The sequence below is a fragment of the Carassius gibelio genome, chromosome B12 (assembly GCF_023724105.1).
Source record: "Carassius gibelio isolate Cgi1373 ecotype wild population from Czech Republic chromosome B12, carGib1.2-hapl.c, whole genome shotgun sequence".
Taxonomy (NCBI): Eukaryota; Metazoa; Chordata; class Actinopteri; order Cypriniformes; family Cyprinidae; genus Carassius; species Carassius gibelio.
The window spans coordinates 8,773,945-8,794,920 of NC_068407.1; the positions used below are offsets into that span (position 1 = coordinate 8,773,945).

The 20,976-nt window shown below is 36.4% G+C and overlaps 1 protein-coding gene across 2 annotated transcripts in view; it reads right to left on the reverse strand.

Moving 5' to 3' along the window:
- LOC127969508 (TANK-binding kinase 1-binding protein 1) overlaps positions 1-18,475 on the reverse strand; it is a 47,502-nt gene extending 29,027 nt beyond the window's left edge. Inside the window, exon 1 of one of the 2 annotated variants that reach the window (XM_052571517.1) lies at positions 18,262-18,475. The gene's annotated coding sequence lies outside the window, so the exon portion shown is untranslated. Of the gene's footprint in view, positions 1-3,674; positions 3,788-18,261 lie in introns of those variants that run through there. The other variant, XM_052571518.1, reaches the window with a different exon arrangement.
- Positions 18,476-20,976: the final 2,501 nt, after the last annotated feature.

Consider the following 20,976-nt stretch of genomic DNA (forward strand, 5'->3'; position numbering starts at 1 on the left):
TACCTGCCTGACTGCACTATACCAACTGTAAGGTTTGGTGGAGGAGGAAATGTTATGGGGCTCTTTAATGGATCTTACTTCCAGTGAACGGAGGGAAATCTTAATGATTCATCATACAAAGACATTTTGGACAATGCTTACAAATTTGTGTGAACAGCTTGGGAAGGCCTTTTCCATTGCATCATGACTGTTGCCCATTGTGCTAAGCAAGATGTGGTTAGTTTGGGGTGGATGAACTTGACTGGGCCCACTGGCCCTCTTGACCTCAAACTCCACTGGACATTTTTGGGATGAAATGGAAAGGAGATTGTGGGCTAGGACTTCTCGTCCAACATCAGTGCTTTACCCCACAAATGCTCTACTGGAAGAATTTGCAAGAATTCTTACAGAAACAATCTTATGGAAAGTCTTCCCAGAAAAGCTTTTATAGTAGCAAAAGGAGAATCGATTCCATATTAATGTCTGTGTAATTGCAAAGCAGTGTCCCTGTTGGTGTTATGTTCAGGTGTCCCAATACTTCTATCTGTATAGTGTCCAACAAGTAATGTAATCTGATATAATAGCTAGAAATTATACAGTTACAATGTACTGTAACTGCTCAACATCATAAAATCTTTATTATTATCATTATTATTAATGATGATGATGATAATGATATTCATATTCATATCACGGATCATTTACTTAATTTCAACAAAATCTATTTAAGACAGCTTGATAATCTCACATTTGCTAATGTTTAAATTAGCTGGATTCTATGATCTTTAACGGTCCCATGACATGAAAATTTCACTTAATGAGGTTATTTAACATTAATATGATTTTCCCTAGCTTTTCTATGGTCCCCCAGTGGCTAGAAATTTCAATAGGTGTAAACCAAGCTCTAGATCTCCTGCTCTGCCTTTGAGAAAACAAGAACTCAGACGGGCCAATCCGGAATCTTCCCCTTATGTCGTCATAAGGGGAAAGGTTACTTCCCCTTTCCTGCTTTGCCCGCCTAAACATTTACATAGAATTCATTCCAATGTCAACACAGGTGTTACAAACAGACTTTTACCATATGGATTCGACAGCAACGCCACAAACAGTGAATAACAGTGTTCATTAATGCCTGATCTGTGATCAGTGATTTCTGATGTGTAGCTAATTATTCAAGTTCACACAGACCTTCTTTCTAAATCGTTTAATACTGTTTATGCATCTGTGAATCAAGCCAGTGACTAAACCATCAACTTCACGTTGTTTCTCTTAGTAGCATAGCATGAAACAAATCTTTTTTATTTTTTTTTTAAATTGTGATTTAATTACAGAGAGCGATTAAAGTAGGCTCCCTTTATTTTGTTCGGAGCTGTCAATCACAAATCGCGAGTATATCTGCACACTTGCCCAAACTGCTGTTATAATGAATGATGCTGTTATGCTGCACAACGAAGCTCTTACTGTATTCATGTTGATATTGTGTTTGCTGTTAGTTGTTTTGCGAGAGAAAACATGTTGCAATGACGAGATCACTGCATTCACGCGATAAACAGACTGTCTACTCATGCTCATCACTGCAGCCTTTCATGTGATGCGAAAATATAAAAAAAGTAATGCTATAATAAACACTTACATGATTCATTAAGCTCGACAGCTGTAATGGTAAAAAAAATAAATAAACGTAGTACAAGTATTTGGTTCATGTAAGCATTTCGAAAGCAAATATGTCAGCCAATCACAGTTGATGTTTACTCTGAGTTTCACAGCAGACACGCCCCTTTAAACAGAGCATTCAAGCCAGAGGGCTAAAATCAGGATATAAAAAAGCCTTTTATTTCTACATTTTGAATTTAACAATCATACTAACAATATAAGTACACCTCAAAAATAAAATAATACACGTCATGGGACCTTTAGGGGGCGGCAGTGGCTCAGTGGTTCATGTAGGTTGTCTACAAACCGGAAGGTTGGTGGTTCGATCCCCAGCTCCACCTGACCAAGTGTCGAGGTGTCCTTGAGCAAGACACCTAACCCCAGCTGCTCCCGACGAGCTGGATGGCGCCTTGCATGGCTGACATCGCCGTCGGTGTATGAATGACTGTGTGAATGGGTGAATGTGAGGCAAATTGTAAAGCACAGTTTTTTATCGGATAAGCATTTCGTCCACACGGATCTGGCATTTTCATAAGGTGAAACCGCTATTTTTTGAAACCGGGTCCCAGAGTGGATAAATTTGAAAACGCCGTCTTTGCATTTTCGTCTGGACGGCTAATCCGTATATTTTCTGAAACGATGACGTCATCAGCCCACGTCTCCCCCCTAGTCAGACACCTCTACGTCACGTAACAGCAACAAAAACATGAACAAACACTGAACGATTGTCTTTTTATTAACTAACATTAACACTGATTAATAAATGTATTGTTCCATGTTCGTTTGTGTACCACGCGAAAGGTTTATGAGCATAGTCCAAGTCTTCTTCTCTGTTTTTAGTGTATATCTGGGGCAGAATTACAGCGCCACATACTGGTCTGGCATGTATACTACATCATTATGCGCTTTCGTGTGGACGCGGATATTTCTTGAGACGAGGAATTGGGGTAAGCTCCGACTCCTTGTGGACGGGGCCCAAGTGTTTATGATTGCAAGGCATGCAAATACAAATGGTATATATCAGGGATCCTCAATTAGTTCCGAAGGGGGACAAATTCTGCCAACAATACCAAGCCAAGGGACACTGACCTATATATACTCTCTCTATATATATTGTTGCTTAATATAACCACAAGATGGTCACAAGATTTTTTTCCCCAGTAGTCTGTTTTATTAAAGCAATCATGAACATTTTTGCATTTAGATACAGAAGAACTTTGCCTGTGGAATACTAAAAACAAATGAGCAAACAAAAAATCTAGATCTCCATGTCTGCCAAACTTGAACGTTAAAACTGTGAACTCACTGCGAACTAACACATGTATTCCACACAAAGATATCAGTCACTCACACACTCACTCGCTCACTCACTCACTCAAAACTGTTCAGTCCATTCACATTTGAATCATCTATTTTCTGTGACCACTTTTCTTTATTACATATTCGCCATGTTGCATTGCAAATCATTTGAACGTTGTGTCAGTGCGTTACAAATAGAACTAGTCAACAGTTTACTGTCAGGGATTTGTCGTGTTGCACCACATCCAAGATAACATCACTGATTATAACGAGTTATATTGTGTGTTATTGCATTGCGCTGCTTGTGTCCGGTGCGTTGTAGCTTTCTGATGCTGCGTTTGAATTTTCATGCCACATTATTTGAAATTAGCAAAAGCCAAACTTTTTTCTCTCACAGGCCGGATGTGGCCTGTGGGCCTCCTGTTGAGGAACCCTGATGTATATGCATACAAATTACCCAGTTCAATCAAAGTATTGTAATGCAAATTAAAAAATTGTGCTGAAGAAACCTGAATGGAAATGCATATAAACTCCTTCTGAAGTTTAGCATTAAAAAAAGTGCATTAAGTGATAGAAACAGGTGTTTTTAGGCGCCATTTTATTATTGAGCAATAATTAGTTAAACTGTACCTCAGAAAATACCTAGTCATAGTTTTGGTTATCCTCACAGTTTTTAGTAACTTAGTGACTTTAGAATGGCTAACTTGAAAGCAAAACTTTTTATAATCAGAAATGTATCTTACTGTAATGTAATTTTTGCTGCATCGAAGGTAGAACGAGGCTCCCTGTGAGTAATTCCCTATGCATTGGGCTTTCTGTATTGACCATGTTGATAGCAAACACCTCCGTTTGGAGTGAAGACACACAAGTTGGCACGAGCAGCAACACAACTGAGTGGGCGTTGCAGAGGGACTGTTGTTGAGCGTCGTGGGCAAATCAGAGCATGTACACGTGTATTTTTACCATGGAGTGGGAGTAAGGGAGGTATCGATTTTACAACAGTCACAACTGCAAACTACAGGATAATGTGCTCTTTTTGGTGTTCATAGCCAAGCTAGTCTATGGCAGTCTCGTGTAGAAACATATGAAGCATTAAAGAGGTTTGTGGAAGTCAATGTGATACAGTATGTCTGTGTGTCACATTGAATGATGGTGTTAAGTAGCATGTACTGTATGTAAACAATGTAAACCAACGAGGCCATAAAATTGGGCTTTTAAGCAGACAAACTAATGCATGTGTGATGCCTTCAGGGCATAGAAAATAAATAAAGAAGGTGAGCGGTGTGAAATCAAGGCACAGCAGGTGTGGGTGCTGCATATGTAGGTGGAATTGAAGATGGATGGTGCGGAAGAAATAAAAAAAAGGTTAAGCTACATTTTACAGATCACTATATAGCTCTCCTTTTTCTCTCTTCACTATCCTGATTCTAGTCATCCTATTCCCGGGTTTAGCTTTTACTCAAACTCTGTCAATTCATCTTCTTACGTCTTGACCTTTCTACCTCCAGCTCTTCTTCTTCTTGAGCTTATTTCCTCTTTAACCGTTAGACTCTATCTTCCATCCATATTTGGTATGTAACCAGAAACTTACCCATCCCCTGGTATTAAAAGTTCAGCAGTACCTTGAAAAGAGAAAATTTTACATAAGCCACTAATGATCCACTCAGTAATTTGTTCCTCATTAAAAAGTTTTACCCCTAAAGTCAAGAATAGTGTTTTTGAAAATCATGTACACTCACAAGATAAATGAGTCTAGAAAAATAACTGAAAAATACAGACTCTGTGATCAGAAATCATACTAATATAAAAAGGTACAAACTATTTATTTGTCTGTTTGTCTAGAGAATAATGAACTAAAATGCTTACACGTTTTACTTGAAATCTGGTAAGGGTAACAATGTTCTGTATTAAAATTTCCCATATTGATTTTTTCCAGGTGTTTTGCCTGTAGGCCTTTTTAGAATTTTGCACTGCATTCTGTTGTGTTTAATTTTAAATGTCTGTAAAATGAACGCATAATGTCCTTGAAGGAAATTTCCTGTACATTTATTGGTTTTAAAAGTGTAAAGCAAAGCCTTTGAATGTTAGCTAGAAAAATGTAGAATTTTAGATTTAGTTTAATTTTAACTTTTCATAATTTTAATTAATTACATAATTTAAATTTAATTATTTTAATATATCTATCTATCTAAGATAGATAGATAGATAGATAGATAGATAGATAGATAGATAGATAGATAGATAGAAAAAGATGTGAGAAATGAACATGATGGACAATGGAAAGTTAAGTGGAGAACTCATGCAGCTCATGGATACATTATTCAAAACAAATGTAATATATTCAGTACTGACACACATAAATAATACGAGCACTGCCTCTCCGCACCTAACAGCATCTCTGTGATGATACAAATTCGATAAGAGAAGTCAGCACCCTGAGCACTGTTCACTAGGTATTCTAGTCCATTGTTCCATCACATAGCAACTTCAGCAAAAGGAGGGGCATGCGGAGGAATGAATTATCGGAAAACATTGGCTTGCTCTTGCAGAATGCACTCTCTTCATATATGTGTGTGTCAGTTTTTTCAGCTCTATGTGTTGATGTATTACTGCATTACCAAAATGAAAGCTCTGAAGTGTCCTTGGCAAGGACATTTAACACTTCCAGTGAATGTCTCCAAAACATTCACACAAGAAATCAAGCTTCAGCGAGTATAGAGATGGAGAGAAAAAGAGGATGAATTAAGGTAAGAAATAAACAATTGGCTCTGATTAAACAGCCATGAAATGGGTGTTACAAAAAAGATGTTGTAGTCTCACACCCACACCAGTGAACCCTGCAGAGAGGAACACATCGCAATGAATGCCTCCGAGACAATCAGAGACAGGCAGGCGGGTTCTGACGTCACACACACGCATGTGGAGAGACGGTGTGATCAGCATCTGCTCCGTCGTTTTTATTTTTTTTTCTCTGAGAGATAGGATGAATGTTAAGGAGGGGGCCTGGGGATGGCTGGTCGTGCAACACTCCAAGAAACATGAAGATCAGAAACAAGGAGTGGAGAAGATGAAACTCACGCAGTGATTGGAGGAGTGTGAGTGGCGACAACATGATGGTTGCTCACCGATTCCCACGCACAGAAAACGGCATAAAAATAAGTCAACAGCCATTTCACAATATACGCACGTGTGCATGCAAACAAACAAACAAACACCCACATATGCATGCATATATAGATAACTATATATATATAGCAGCCTTCAAGTGCCAACACCAGACGCAATTTTATCATAAGAAAATGTCAAAAATAACACTTTGGCGAATCAAGCTGTTGCATAACTGTAATGTTTGTTGTTATGCAATTGTCATAAAATGTAAACCAACTGAGACCCCACATACTCTTATAGAGCATAAAACAAACAAACAACAACAACAAAGAATGATGGCTCTCATTCAAAGACACCAACCACAATAAATTTTTAAGTGTCATTTAGGGGCAATTTTATCTGAAACATGCCTACTTCCCTAAGTAGGCAAAAATCTGTTTGGAGAGTATTCATAAAAGAGTAGTGGAAAAGTACCCAGAAGATATACAGCTACGCAAAGAACCTGAGTGCCTATATATATATATATATATATATATATATATATATATATATATATATATATATATATAACTTAATAAAAAATTAATGCTGCATAGTTTATGTTCTCTTCATACCATAAAGTTGGCAAAGCATGAACATTTATAAATAAAATAATAAAATGTCGAAATGAATTTGAACTATTCTTCTATGTGCATGATTTTTTTATCTTGTAATTTTGAATCAAAATGTTTGGATCTTCGTTCATTTAAACTGGATCTCCAATCATTTAGAACACCAAGTCCTCACCCTAGTTTTTTTTTTAATGACACAAAATAATTGAAAAACAACAAAAAAAATTGTAAAGTCTTCCAGTCAGAATAAAGCTTGCCACTTGCTTGCAAGTTTTGTGTGCAAACAGAATCAGACTGTGGGCTGAGGCTCAGACTTCGATCAAACAATGTTCAAACAACTCGCTTGAGCTCCAGTTCCAAAAAGACTCATGTAGCTGTGTTTTTTGATCACTTCTTATGCAGTTGCCTAAAATTCTTTCTGCCCTACACCATCAGAATGTTTTGAAATGATTGAAACACACATAACATCCACTTTTTTCCTCTGTAAGTATATCCATTACAATGACACTAACAGACAACTCCTGGAGACATCTCTTCCTTTCCACCTCTATATGGGGCATCTGCTTATAGCTAACAACAATTTAAAAAAAAGTATCACAATTTGCAGAACAGGTACCTTGTTATTTCTGCAAAAACATAGGTCTACTTATAAATACAAATCACTGCAATTTAAGGCTGAAATGAACACTACAGGCATTACAGCACCAACAGCTTTTATTCCTTTTCACATAAATGATGATTGGGAGCAGAAGATCTTTTTTTTTTTTTTGCAGTTCCTCAAACTATACTACGGAAGTTCTAAGCGGCCATGCATTATAATATTTTTTCTTCTTGTTTTCTCGTTATAACGACTTAATTTTCTCGTTATCTCGACATAACGAAGTTCGTTTTTTATCGTTATAACGACTTCATTTTCTCGTTTTCTCGACATAACGAAGTTCGTTTTCTTGACATAACGAAGTTCGTTTTCTCGTTATAACGACTTTTCTAGAATTTTTTTCTAAGAAGTTACAAAACTGCGCCAGCAGGTGGCAATATAGACCTGAATATAACTGATGGGGTGTTGTACACTATCCACTTTACTGTACGCGGACCTTCCTCGTGATCGCTATAATTTGTGCAGTCTTCATTACTGACATTTAATTAATTCATAAATGTTAAATGCTTGAATCAACATGAATATTTTGTGTATTAAGTTCCTACTAGTTTCACCAACGCATTCTGTGTCTTAAAATAACTGCTTATCAAAACCAAGGTTGACATCACTGTATTCTGTTTATCTACAGTAGGACAGGATTTAACGATGTAGGCTGATGTGCTTCTTTTCCTTATTACTAATCTTTATTGTTAACCATATTGATGAGAAATGTGATGTATATGTAAAATCCTTAGGCCAATTTAATTCAGTTTTGTTCTATAATGTTGTAATCGTTTTTTTCTACACACACACACTACACGTACACGTGGACGCTCTTTTCAAACAGAAGCTTGTAACACACATGATATCTGCTACATCATATAATGACTACTACAAATTACAAATTATATATAATTTTATTTCAAATAAAGGGAAAATGAAAAGTGAGTTTTATCCAAGCAGCTCTAATTTCGCAGTGTTGCCATTTAAACATGTTAATTACAAAAACAAAACGTTCATTGTACTGTCTCTGGAAAAATCAACAGTGATTGATCAGCCTTTATTTATATACAGTATTGTAGACGTTATTACCTAGGCGAAGCTAAATTTGCTGAAATATAGGCTGCAGTAAGAGCGCCTGCGTTGTCCATCAGATGCCTGTCAAAGTTGAGTTCGTTACTATAGCAACAGTAAAACTGTCATGTCGTTATAACGAGAAAACAAACTTTTGTTATGTCGAGATAATGAGAAAAGTCGTTATAACGAGAAAACGAACTTCGTTATGTCGAAATAACAAGAAAAATAAGACGTTATAACGAGAAAACGACTTTCGTTATGTCGAGATAACGAGAAAATTAAGTCGTTATAACGAGAAAACAAAAAGGAAAAAAAAATTATAATGCATGGCTGCTTAGAACTTCCGTACTATACTATGGTTATGACCTCAATACACTTTTACCATAGAGCATGACTTGAAACTAATATCTTTTGAAATGTATACCACATAAACAGCTCCATAAGTAAAAGAGCTGAAATAAAGAGCTCTAGCAAATGCATTTTTTCCCCAGCTTTTTAACACAGATGCAAACAAACATCAGCAGACGCATTTGGTCAGAGTGTGACCCCTGTTGCATTTTGTTGCCATTAGTCAGTGCTTGGTTTATCAGGTCTTGGAATATCTAAAAAGTGATGCACTGCATTCTGGTGATTGTCAACATCCGTCTGTGTTTGACAGTGTAGTGTGAATTGGCCTTTAAATGCTATAAAGCATTAACCTTTCAGCACCACTCACCAGACATTTCATTTCCGAACTGTGATATGAAGAACATTCAAGGTAATAAAACGACGCAAGATGCACGTTCTGTTTTGGATAAAAAATGAAAATGCTTTTAGTGTCGCTCAATAGCCATTTCATTTTAAAAGTGTCATGAAATGTGCAAAAAGCAATGTAATATAATTTTGTTGAAATGTCACCACATGCACATATTTCCAATGAGCCTGGGTTGCTAATAACTCTGCTAGTTTATTTGTGTCAATTCTGTGTGCTGGTGGTTGCAATATCCGTCATTCCCCCGATAACATCTCTGTCAACAATGTGCACTGCCAGAGGGATAGTGAGAAAGACAGAGGAAACGCTGTGGAAAATGGACTCTGTTATTTTTAGGGCTACCTGGGGGAATTATAGCAGTCCGGCAGCAATAGCAATGCAAGTGGGTAACCTGGTTTTCCTTGAGAGAGAAACACGATGAGAATATTTCCAGAGCGATGTCTAGCAAACACGTGCTGTCACTGTCATCCTACATCTCTCTTCCTCATTCTTTCACCTCATTCTGCCTCATTCTCTCTCCTCTTATCTCGTTACTTCCTTCCTAGATTCATTTTTCACCCTAATGCGTGTCTCATAAACTTGCTCTCCCCCTTCTTCCCCACCTACTCTTCTTGCACTTTCTCATTTATAGATACATGGAAATATTAGGTTTCGCCTCCAAAGTAAGGCCTTGTGCTTTGTGTGGGCTATATCTTCACAGAGCAATATCACTTTCACACAGGCAACCCATTAGCCAGGGCTACTTACTGATAATTGGAAAATCAGAAGCTTGGGTTTGCATGTACGACATCACAACCACAACATGGCATTATTGAGGGCAACAATGCTAAGCAACTCGATAACACTAAGCAACTGCTTCTAAAGAAACTGTTGAACATTAAAAGCATTGGGTAGAAGTGTGTCTGAAGGCATCTTAAAGGTCATGCAGGCAACGACACAATCGATACCTCCTGTGATGCAGCACAAAAACATACATAAAGGCCTGGGTTAGGTGAAGATGTATATATATATATATATATATATATATTTTACTTTTGGTTTATATACACATTCAGATGGATATGCATTATCATTCAAAAGTTTGGGATCAGTAATTAATAAAGAAATTAATACTATTATTCAGCAAGGACAAATGTAATTGATGAACTGACTGTAAACACTTTTAAATTGTTACAAAAATATGCTATTTTAAATTAATGCAGCTCTCTGAACTCTATCAAAGAATCCTTTAAAAAATAATAATAATATTTAGTTTTTCACAAAATAGTAAGCAGAATAACAATATTATTTGTGCACCAAATCGTCATATTTTTCTGAAGGATCATGTGACACTGAAGATTGGATTAATGACTGCTAAAAAAATCCAGCTTTGCCACCACAGGATTACATGATATTTTACAATATATTTTAACAGAAAATAATTAATTAATGAATTACAGAAATATTTCACAACATTACTATTTTACCCCCAAACTTTTAAAAGATATTTCCAAACTATGTTCAGACAGTTTTGTTCCATTTTGTTAATCTGTTTAAAACATAAACCAGCCTAATTATAAAGGGGTTAAGACCTAATAGTCTAGAAGACTTTTTTTTTTCTTTTTTATCTGTGGTATGTCATTCAAGCCAGATTCAGATAAGGAAGAAAGCAAGAGATAGCAGTTCCTTTGGCTTGTTTTTGCCAGCAATTCCCAAAGAAAGAGACTGTACTGAACACATAGGAGAACGAAGGTCATAACCTCTGATTCCAGTTATGTAAGATAAACGGAAATACACTGTGGGGATGTGGAGGGAAAATGACAGAGCACAACAAGCAACGACTATCAGAGAAAGACAAATGGTTAGGTAGATAAAAAAAACACGGAGAATGAAATTGAAAGAGAGGAGCATCAGAGCATCAGCATTTTGAAAGGGAGAATACGAAGGACATCTGTCTGTCCACCCAACCACATCCAGAGGTCATTCTAAAGTACTCTGAATGTCCTTTGACTGGTCCCATGTGATAAATTACTAACTATAACACAACAGCATGGTGGAGGAACATTTGGTCGGGCTTCAGTCAGATGACTGTAACCTTGCTATTGACCTGCATTCAGAGTGTGTGGACACAGCATTATCGTGACACGGTGATGAATGCAAACTGCAGGAACGGCATAAGGATGGGGGCAGGATGGAGATGTCATCTTTGAAAAATCACTCCATGTGCATGACTCTGATATGTTGAAGTACTCACAAATGAGAAAAAAACTGTTTCCTGCCGAGCAGTCGGGCCTTTGACAATCCGGCAATCAATCAGTTTTGTCAAAAAGGTTTCAAACTGAAAAGAAGTTCAATAAATAATAATAATATCAGCCTAACTCTTGACTAAAAGACTTTTTCAGCAGACCTGATCGGGTCAGTTCAAATTTCTATTGGCCCTGCTACTACTTTCTCTGGTCTGGTCACAAATATGGTAAGTATAGTAACATGTGCCAGAAAAAATAAATAAAACATTGAATTAAACTTTTATTACTGTTCTTGCCCAATGCAAAAGCATTCATTCATAAACACTCTTTTCAATGCTGGAAAATTAAAGCATTTAACAGTGTTTTTCAAGGGCTTTGTTTAAGTCACAGACACAGACACCCCTCACTCAAGACTCTGAGCCAACAGATATAACTATCCACCATATAAAAAAGGTAGATTCTATTTATAGCAACTTTCTTAAGGAACATTAAATAACTTTGAGGATGCATTAAATATTGGTATACCATATTAGCCGATATTAGTGAGTTGTTTTACTGGTATTGGCCGATATTGAATATTTAGTTGTGCATGCTCATTTCTCTGATTCCCCATCATCCAAACACTCACTTAAAATGTAAAACACATTGTTAAATGCAATCGTTGAAAATTTTTATTAACATTGAATAAAAATGTGTTCATTTATTTTCCATTATAGAGCTTTAATGTCCTGTCAGTTCACTTTTTACTTAAACAAATGTACTTAAAATAAAAATAAAAATCCTTCTACATGGTGATATAATCAGCCATAACATGCTTTCAAAAAAACAATATTTAAAAAATACTGTAAGACTTTATCAATGGATAATACAGAACTCAACGATTCAATACAATATTTCTGTAGAAGGTTGATGTCTTTGTGATACTCCAATATTTACTCACTTGCAATACAGACTAAAAACAGCATCCATGCTTGCCTGCGGTTCATTTCTGAGTTTTTCTTACGGATCTCCAGAGGACTTATAAGCTGTCCTAGATTTAGGAGCTGCTTCTAGCATTAAAAAGCTTTGAGAATTGCTCTTGGATAGAAAATGTACTATTCCTAAAATTAGGAGTTGCTGCTTAATTTCTGCGTTAGGATCAACTTCTAGCCTTAAGACTTTTTGTGAATAGAGCCCAGATCATTAGATAATTTGCATTCAAATAGTACAAATTTTGTTTTTCATTTTTTATTATTTTGTTCATTTTTCTTAAACATAAAGTTGCTTCAAAAGGTTCTTCAAGCGATGCCATAAAAGAACCATTTTTGGTTCCACAAAGAACAATTCAGTCAAAGGTTCTTTAAAGAACCACTATTTCTTACCTTTTTGTAATCTGAAGAACCTTTTTTTGACACAAATAAACTTTTGTGAAACAGAAGTTCAACAAAGGTTCTTTATGGAATTATTTATTTAGACAAAAAGGTTCTTCTATGGCATTGTGAAGCAACTTTATTTCTAAGAGCGTACCTACAGATCACCAGGGGTCACAAGTCATACTTGCTGTTTTAGTCAAATTGATAACCTTACCTTGCTGATGTATGTTAATAAGATTATTTTGTCAATAATTTGTAATATATTGCAACAATTTAAATGTTTAATTTGTAAGGTAAACAAATTTGTAGGGTTACATCAACTGGCTTTAAACACATTTCGGTTGAGTTTGGATAACCCTGGATATAAACAGACTGTGTCTTCAAACAACCGGAGAAAAGAAGCTGAAAAAGAAGATCAAAAGGGACATTTTACCATCTGTTCTGTACTGAGGGACCTCAGGCTGTTTAAAAAAAAAAAGAAAAGAAAAGGGGAACGTGAACAAAAAACAGGAGGAAGGTACTGAATTCTCTGACAGCTCTGTGAGATCTGTCAAAAGTTTGAAGGATGGAGAAAAAGCAGCACATCACCTTGGACTCAACGACTCATTCTTTTTCAGATTTAATCTCACCGTATCTCTCATATCGGTCTGCATAACCTGCCCGGGCGTTCATGAATATTCCATCTTAATGGAGAGCTTGTTATGAGTTGCTATGGCCCACAAGCAAAAGTTTGCCAGACTGCAAGTGCCTTACATAAACGTCTCCCTAAATTATGCATGGGAGGTATGAAAAAACTAGAGAAAGTAATGAAATCATACTAGTTTGGTCATGAATCATGATTATCTGTCCATGGGGTGCTGAAGTACTTTATAAGTGTATTACAAGTGCGCATGCTGAAGTGCTTAGCTCTGTATTGTTCACGGCTCAGTGAACTGAATCCCACTAGGAAAGATCTTAAATGAGAAACACTTTCAGATTTTAATGAAATCACTTTTAATTCTGTACAACTCAAAACCAGCTTTGGTTCAAAATATAATTATAAGTGATCACTTCAATCAAATTGTATTTATTTATTCAAGTGGGTGACAACTAATTTACCTGTTTGAAGTACTAAACTTGTGATATAAAAAAAAATTAAAAAACTACAAGTCCAAACCATGACAAGTTTCCAGTGACAAGCTATTTTCTTAAATATCAAAATTCCTATGAGATGTGACAAATTTACAGTCAATCAGAGAATATTTTGTTTTAAAGACCCGTTGTGGTAAAAAAATAAAAAAATAAAAAAAGATATCTTTCTGGTGTTTTAATACACTTAAAGACAAATCTTGTGCAACTTCATCAGTCAACACCACTACTGAACATTTTCTCCTTAAAGGCGGGGTGAAATGCTATTTCATGCATACTGAGTTTTTTACACTGTTAAAGAGTTGGATTCCCATGCTAAACATGGACAAAGTTTCAAAAATTAAGTTGTATGTTTGAAGGAGTATTTCTGTTCCAAAAATACTCCTTCCGGTTTGTCACAAGTTTCGGAAAGTTTTTTTCGAGTATGGCTCTGTGTGACGTTAGATGGAGCGGAATTTCCTTATATGGCACGTTTGCCGGAAGAGCGCGCGCTCCCGTATAGCAGAGCAGAGAGAGGCTGTGCACAGACAATCACTGATCAGAGCAAGAGCGTCGCGAAATGTCACAAAAGGAGTGTGTTTTTGGTTGCCAGGGCAAGACAACCCTGCACAGATTACCAAAGAAAAAACAGCATTAAGGGACCAGTGGATGGAGTTTATTTTTACAGAGCATCAACGGAGTTGTGCAAGTGTTTGTGTTTGTTCCCTGCATTTCTAAAATGCTTGTTTTACAAACAAAGCCCAGTTTGACGACGGATTTGCGTATCGTTTATTTCTTAAGAATGATGCAATCCCAACGAAAAAGGGTCACGATTGTGTGTTGGAACCACAGGCGGTGATTAAAACTGCTTAAAATATCTCTGCCTCCTTGTTAGTGCGTCCGCCTCCCATCGGTGACCCAGGTTCGAGCCCCGCTCGGAGCGAGTCCTTGCTGCTGCTGCTCTCGTTCAGTTTCAGCCTTCACAGCTGTCATAGCTTCCAAACGCTCTCAACGCAACTGGCGCTCGTGATTCTTTAGCTTCGCCCACACGTCACGCCTCCAGGCGCTCGTGTTTTTCCGGGAAAAATCGGTTCAGACTATCTTTCTCTTATGAATATAATATAAGAGATCAGTGGTGGGAGCAGATATATGAGCTGGTGTGATTGCGTGCATCTTCATGGAAGAAAACGTTTCAATAAGGTATTTTGATTATTAAAGATATGTTTTAAGAGATAACATTTGTGACTGCAGGGGGACTTTAATGTAGAATTATGAGGAGCAGGATTGGTCCAAGATTATGGACCAATGAAATTTCACAGTGGGCGGGGCTAACAAGTGTGATGCAGCAGATATGGAATGCAACAGTCATGTTTCAGAACTAAAAATGCCATTCAATTTCTCCATAGGGAATAGTTTTTTGACAGCAACTTACAGACAGACTTATTGGGAGCTCTAAACTTGTTAAGGTATTTGCTTTTGTTGAATCCAGCAATTTGCATGATATCAACTTATGTTTTAAATAGTCATGTTCTACAGTGGTGAAAATCTACATTACCCATGATGCTGTAAAGCAATTTTCACTAATCAGAGAGTTCTGGTCTGCCTTCACCCATGAAACACCACAAATGGTTTAATAGAGTTGGTTTGCTCACATTCTAAAAACACTTAAATATTTGAATATACATTTGCATATTTTACAATAAAATGAAAATATATTATTTATATAGTCAACAACTTTAAATGGATAATTGTTTATTTTTTAATTTAATTTAATTCTACTGTTTTTAATTTATGTTATTCAGAGTGGTTCACAGGATTGGTTGGTTTGGCCCATTGCTTGTAACTCTTTAATGAAGGCTTTTTAAAATCCCTATAGGACAAAACATAATAGAACTAATACTTCCCAAACAAGGGCCATTTTGCACTCAAAAGAGATGACTAAATGTCCTGTCACTCATTGCTTGTCATGGTCAACTGGGACAAAATTGTATTAAAATGGCAGTGATTTTATCACATCATGTCTGGTTAGCACTCAAGGTTAAGCTGTTTTATTATCATAGGAGTACAACAGAAGACAATCAGGACCTGCCTATGGGACTGTGACTGCACTTTTAGACATTCGGATTAAAAAAGATTAAAAATTAATGCAAGATGAAAGCCACAAATTTCCTAACTTCCTGTCTCTATAACACGCAGCTCAAAAATGTTCTTCTAGCTAGCTTTTTGTTGTAATTTAGCTCAACACTAAATTATGCCACTTGCTTTTATGAACAAGAGGAAGTAAAGTACTTTGCAGTCAGGTCTGAGAGTCTTTCTAGAGGAGACACGGGTGGCAAGGCACGTCTCTCACCACTTACAAATGACCCTCTTCAGAAATTCAGCCAATTTCCCAGCCGAACTGATCCTTTCCTTACATACTTTCTGACCTGCTCACAGCTGGCTATTTTCTTATAGGTGAATAAAAAAATAAAGGAAATGCAGAGTGTAGAGGACAAAACAATGTATATTTTCACAGCTCTGAAAAAAATCCAGTTCAAAGGAGCATAAATCTTAATTACATGTTGCAACAATGAGCAACATGAGAAGTGCTTTGTGACTGGGAATAGCTGAGAGGCTAACGTGATTCACCTCCCAATGTCAGACCCTTAAATTAGATCCTCCAGACAGTCTCCCACCAATAAAAAAGGCGGTGATGCTAATTAAGTGCACAATAATCAAGTCAAAAGTCCAAACTAAATGGTGAAAAATGAAAAGACATAGGGGAAGTCCACAGTTATTTTTCTTCAATATATATTTCCTTTTAAGGAATTCCTAAAACATGATTCAGTCAGCCATCCTACATCGCTTTTAAACACCCAGTGCAACTGAGGAAACATAATGCCTGTCAGAAGTGGAAATCAAGCTCTTCAGAAACAAAGCTTGTTTAGAAGCATTGTTTTGTGGCATCTTCAACACTGTGTGCGTAATTATTATAATTTTTTTTAAAATGAGTTCAGCAGACCTATGCAGAGATCAGAGAGAAGAGAACTTTTCAAAAATGATTAGTTTCCAGAACTTAAAAATACAGTGATAATGTTTGAGATATTACAAGATTGAATTTTGGATTACAATTTCGAACTGTGTATGTCATTAAATCATGTACTATTAATATGCCATCAATAAAATAACACAATAATCAAGCTGATACATATGTGCTGTTTATCTCTCAAATATATAAATTTCACCATTAATAAATAGTTTTAACATGCATTCTTTAACTGTAGCATTTTAGCATATTTTGTCCATTGAAATTTAAATAAAGATAATAATTATAATTAATCAATTTTGTACACATTTCACTCCTGTTTCTGTTGTGTTTATTAAAAATACATTTCTATCAGTTCTGAGCATGTCATTCCTGTTTATCAAAGTCAATCTTACATTTATTATCCACGTTTGAGCGACTACACTCGGTTCAGCACCTGGAGCTGTCCAGTGCATTATTACCGATGACCGTCTGCTAAACCACATTGCACACGACCTACACAAAACTAAGAAAAATGTAATCTAACTGTATTTCATCAATATACCAACAGTCTGCCAGTCTTGAACAATTCAGTGCTTTGAAACAATTATTGTTAAGTGGGATTAGTTTACCTATCAATCGCCACATCAGCTCATTGTAATGCGGTTGTGCAGGGACTGTTGTTGACTCATTACACAACACAGCGAGCCTGCTAATGATGCAAATGATTTATTCCTTCATGGCTAAAGTTTTATATTTTCACACATTTTCCGACATATAGCAGTTGTAAGTTATCATAAGGTTAACCATTCCTTCGATAAATGTAAAAACCGAGTTTTGAAATATCATCTTGAACATCATCCTTCAAACACAGTAAGGAAAAAGGAAAACTCTACAGTAAGGGAAAAGTTATTAATAGTGTTGTACGGGACAAACCACATCATCCGCTGTTATTTCTCCCTATAGACTGGTTGTTTATTGTATTCTATAATTGAATCAGGTTTTAAATCTCGCTCACCGTCTGAAACAAGTCATTAAATATAATATCCACGGCCGTTTAGTCTTAATCAGCTGTGCTTTCGTAAAGATCATAACCGTTCCAGCGCAGGTTTTGTTGCATTTGACGAGCTGTTTGCAGCGGCTGAGCAATGCCGATGTCAAACCGCAAGCGTCTTCTTTTGTTTCAAAAACTGTCTGTGCTTATTGCATTTACATAAAGAAGATATCCTAAAGACAGTTATGTTCAAATATGTAAATGCATATTCGACACGCAACGCTTCCCGTGTCGTCTTGCGTTGAATTTACACGGACATTTGTAAAGCACTCTGCAAAACATGGCTGTGCACTGTTTGCCACTGTAGAGCCCATAATGATAACGTAACGTAACCCGCACTGCAATACTCCGACCATACACAGCAAAACATATATTCCATGAAAAATAAGGGAAAGAGCACTCACGGTATGTACTAGATGCGTCCTCTGCTGACATGTCTTCGGTGAAGGGCCAGGCACCCCAGACGTGCTGGTTAATTGGATGAGGCTGATGCCCGCTGCTCTTCACTGCTGTTGGTTCAGATGCGCTCAGTGACGAATCAGAGAGAGTTTGAGCGCCACAGCTGAAGATTCAATATAAAACATCACCGACACAGCACTACATAACCCTCGTGTCCTGTTCAGATGGGCATTACTTCCTGGTTGTTTCGGGTCCTAGAGACTCCTGTGCTGTGTGGCTACCCTTAAGCACAGGAAATATATTTCTATATGCCTATTATTTACGATCACAATGGATTTTTTTTTTTTTTTGTATAACAGAACAATATGTTGTGTTGATATATTACAATATAATGAATGATACATAAGAAATTAACACTTTTCTAAAAAAAAAAGACATTTTAAATTGTATATTTTGTATTAAATTGCATATATTACGTGATGTTATATTCAATAATGCACACACACACACACACAACCCACACACACTCACATCATTATTAGTATCATTACCATTATTAATATCATTGTTAGTACATTGTCATTAGTATAAGTATCATTATATAGCCATACATTTTTCACTGCAGAATTTAAAAGTCTATAGGCACTAGTTTCTCATATGGAAATGTTTGATTCATTATTGCATTATATTTTCTAGTATATCCCTATATTTTTGTTTCAGTAAAAACAATAAAGTCATAAAAATAGTATATTTTCCCTTCAAAAACATGATTATCTAATTAAACCCATTTATGCATTTATTTAGGAAATTTTAAGCCATTTACACAAAGAAAAACATTATTAAAGAAATGGTTTCATTTGGGATCAGCTTGAGTGCTACAGAAAAAATGCAGTACAGTAAAAACAAGTAATATCACACATGGGTGCAGCGTAACTGTGATTCATTGTGTCTCATATTCAGTACAACAGCAGGAATATGTGTGATCTAAATACATTTCCATTTTTTCAAATCTTGAGCAAAGTATCTATTGAGTCTTAGGTAAAGGGTACAACATTTTTGCACCTATACACACAGGGGGCAGCTGTGGCCTAACGGTTAGAGAGCCGTAGTTACCAGAAGGTTGCCGGTTTGAGTCTCGTGCTGGCAGGAGTTATAGGTGGGAGGGAGTGAACCCTCAATACCCACAGCTGAAGTGCCCTTGAGCAAGGCTGAACCCCCAGTTGCTCCCTGGGTGCTGGATCTATAGCTGCCCACTGCTCCGGGCGTGTGTTCACGGTGTGTTAACTTCTCATTGCTGTGTGTGTGCACTTGGATGGGTTAAATGCAGAGCACCAATTCCAAGTATGGGCTACCATACTTGGCAAATGTCACAACTTTCACTTTTCTATACCCCACAGTAGTACATTTCCATTAAAGGTGAAGTACATATTAGTATTCTAAAAGTATGAATGTTAGTACCTAAAGTGCACACAATATTTTTAAAAGGGTATATACCAACTCACTGGCAGTTTTGTATTCTTAGAGTGTAGTTATTCATTTCAGATCTCCATCATGGTTATCTGTATTGTTTACCTTCATGAATACTGCGTATTGTCACATCCTACTTATTTGACACACTTCTTTTTGCGTACTCTGTATTAGGAATCTTTATTATAATTAATTATTATTGAAAGCTTTTACTCTCTTTGCTTTTTTTCTGCATCACTCACATATTTATTTTGCATTCATTCATGGTTTATGGCAGAGGTCAGTGAGAGTACATACCAAAATATTTCTAACTTTTTAAATGGAACACTTCTGAAAGTTAAGATCTTTAGAATTACAGTAATTATCATAGAAGTTCTCTAGCTATTAAAATATAGATGTTTTTGAATAGAACTCTTTGTTTATAATTTTAATGGATTTATTGTGAAATCTGTTGTCAAATATTGCTAGGTAGGAAAACAACTACTGAAAAGTAATGGCTTGAGAGTGACCATGACCTTTGGCTCCAAGCTGTTCCATTCAGTGCAGGTAAAAAATAGCACATCAGTGGCCCATGACTGACCAAAGGAAATTTCCACTTGGCATGTTTTCTTCTCCTCACATTCTCAGGTCTTAATGACTATGCAAAAAGACTTCTGCATAGACAGAATACTTTGGAGTTTAGATAACAACTTTTACGGCAAGGATATTAACTACGAGTTATCAGATTTTTTTTACATTTAATAAAGTACAGAATAACCATGCGTTTCAAAGATTCCTTCCTCTTCCTTCAGCTTGCTCCCTTTTTCAGGAGTCATGCATTACGAAAACTATAGGGACAAATGAACTGTGTTTAAGGCCACATAAAGTGCTTTAACATACAGCGTTTTTGTTGTTTTACTACACTTACAATAAAACGACCACAAACACCACAAACTATGTTCTAAAATAACGGATTTAATATCGTCTTAACCATGGTGGAAAGTGGGGAAAAATGTAAAGCTGATCACAAGGTGGCGCAGTTGTCCAATAGCGTGGAGCTGTACATTTGAACATATGGGAATTGTTTTGATTTAATCATGGAAAGAGCTACTAAGTATTGATTTAGGTCTCCATTGTGAGAAATCATCTGATGAGAGCCACTGCACAGTTAATTAAAATGCACACGCGAATCTGCTGACTAATCGCGGTTAATACATTTTTAAAGATGCACATTTGACATTTGTCATGCATCTATCTAAGCACATAACCCTTAA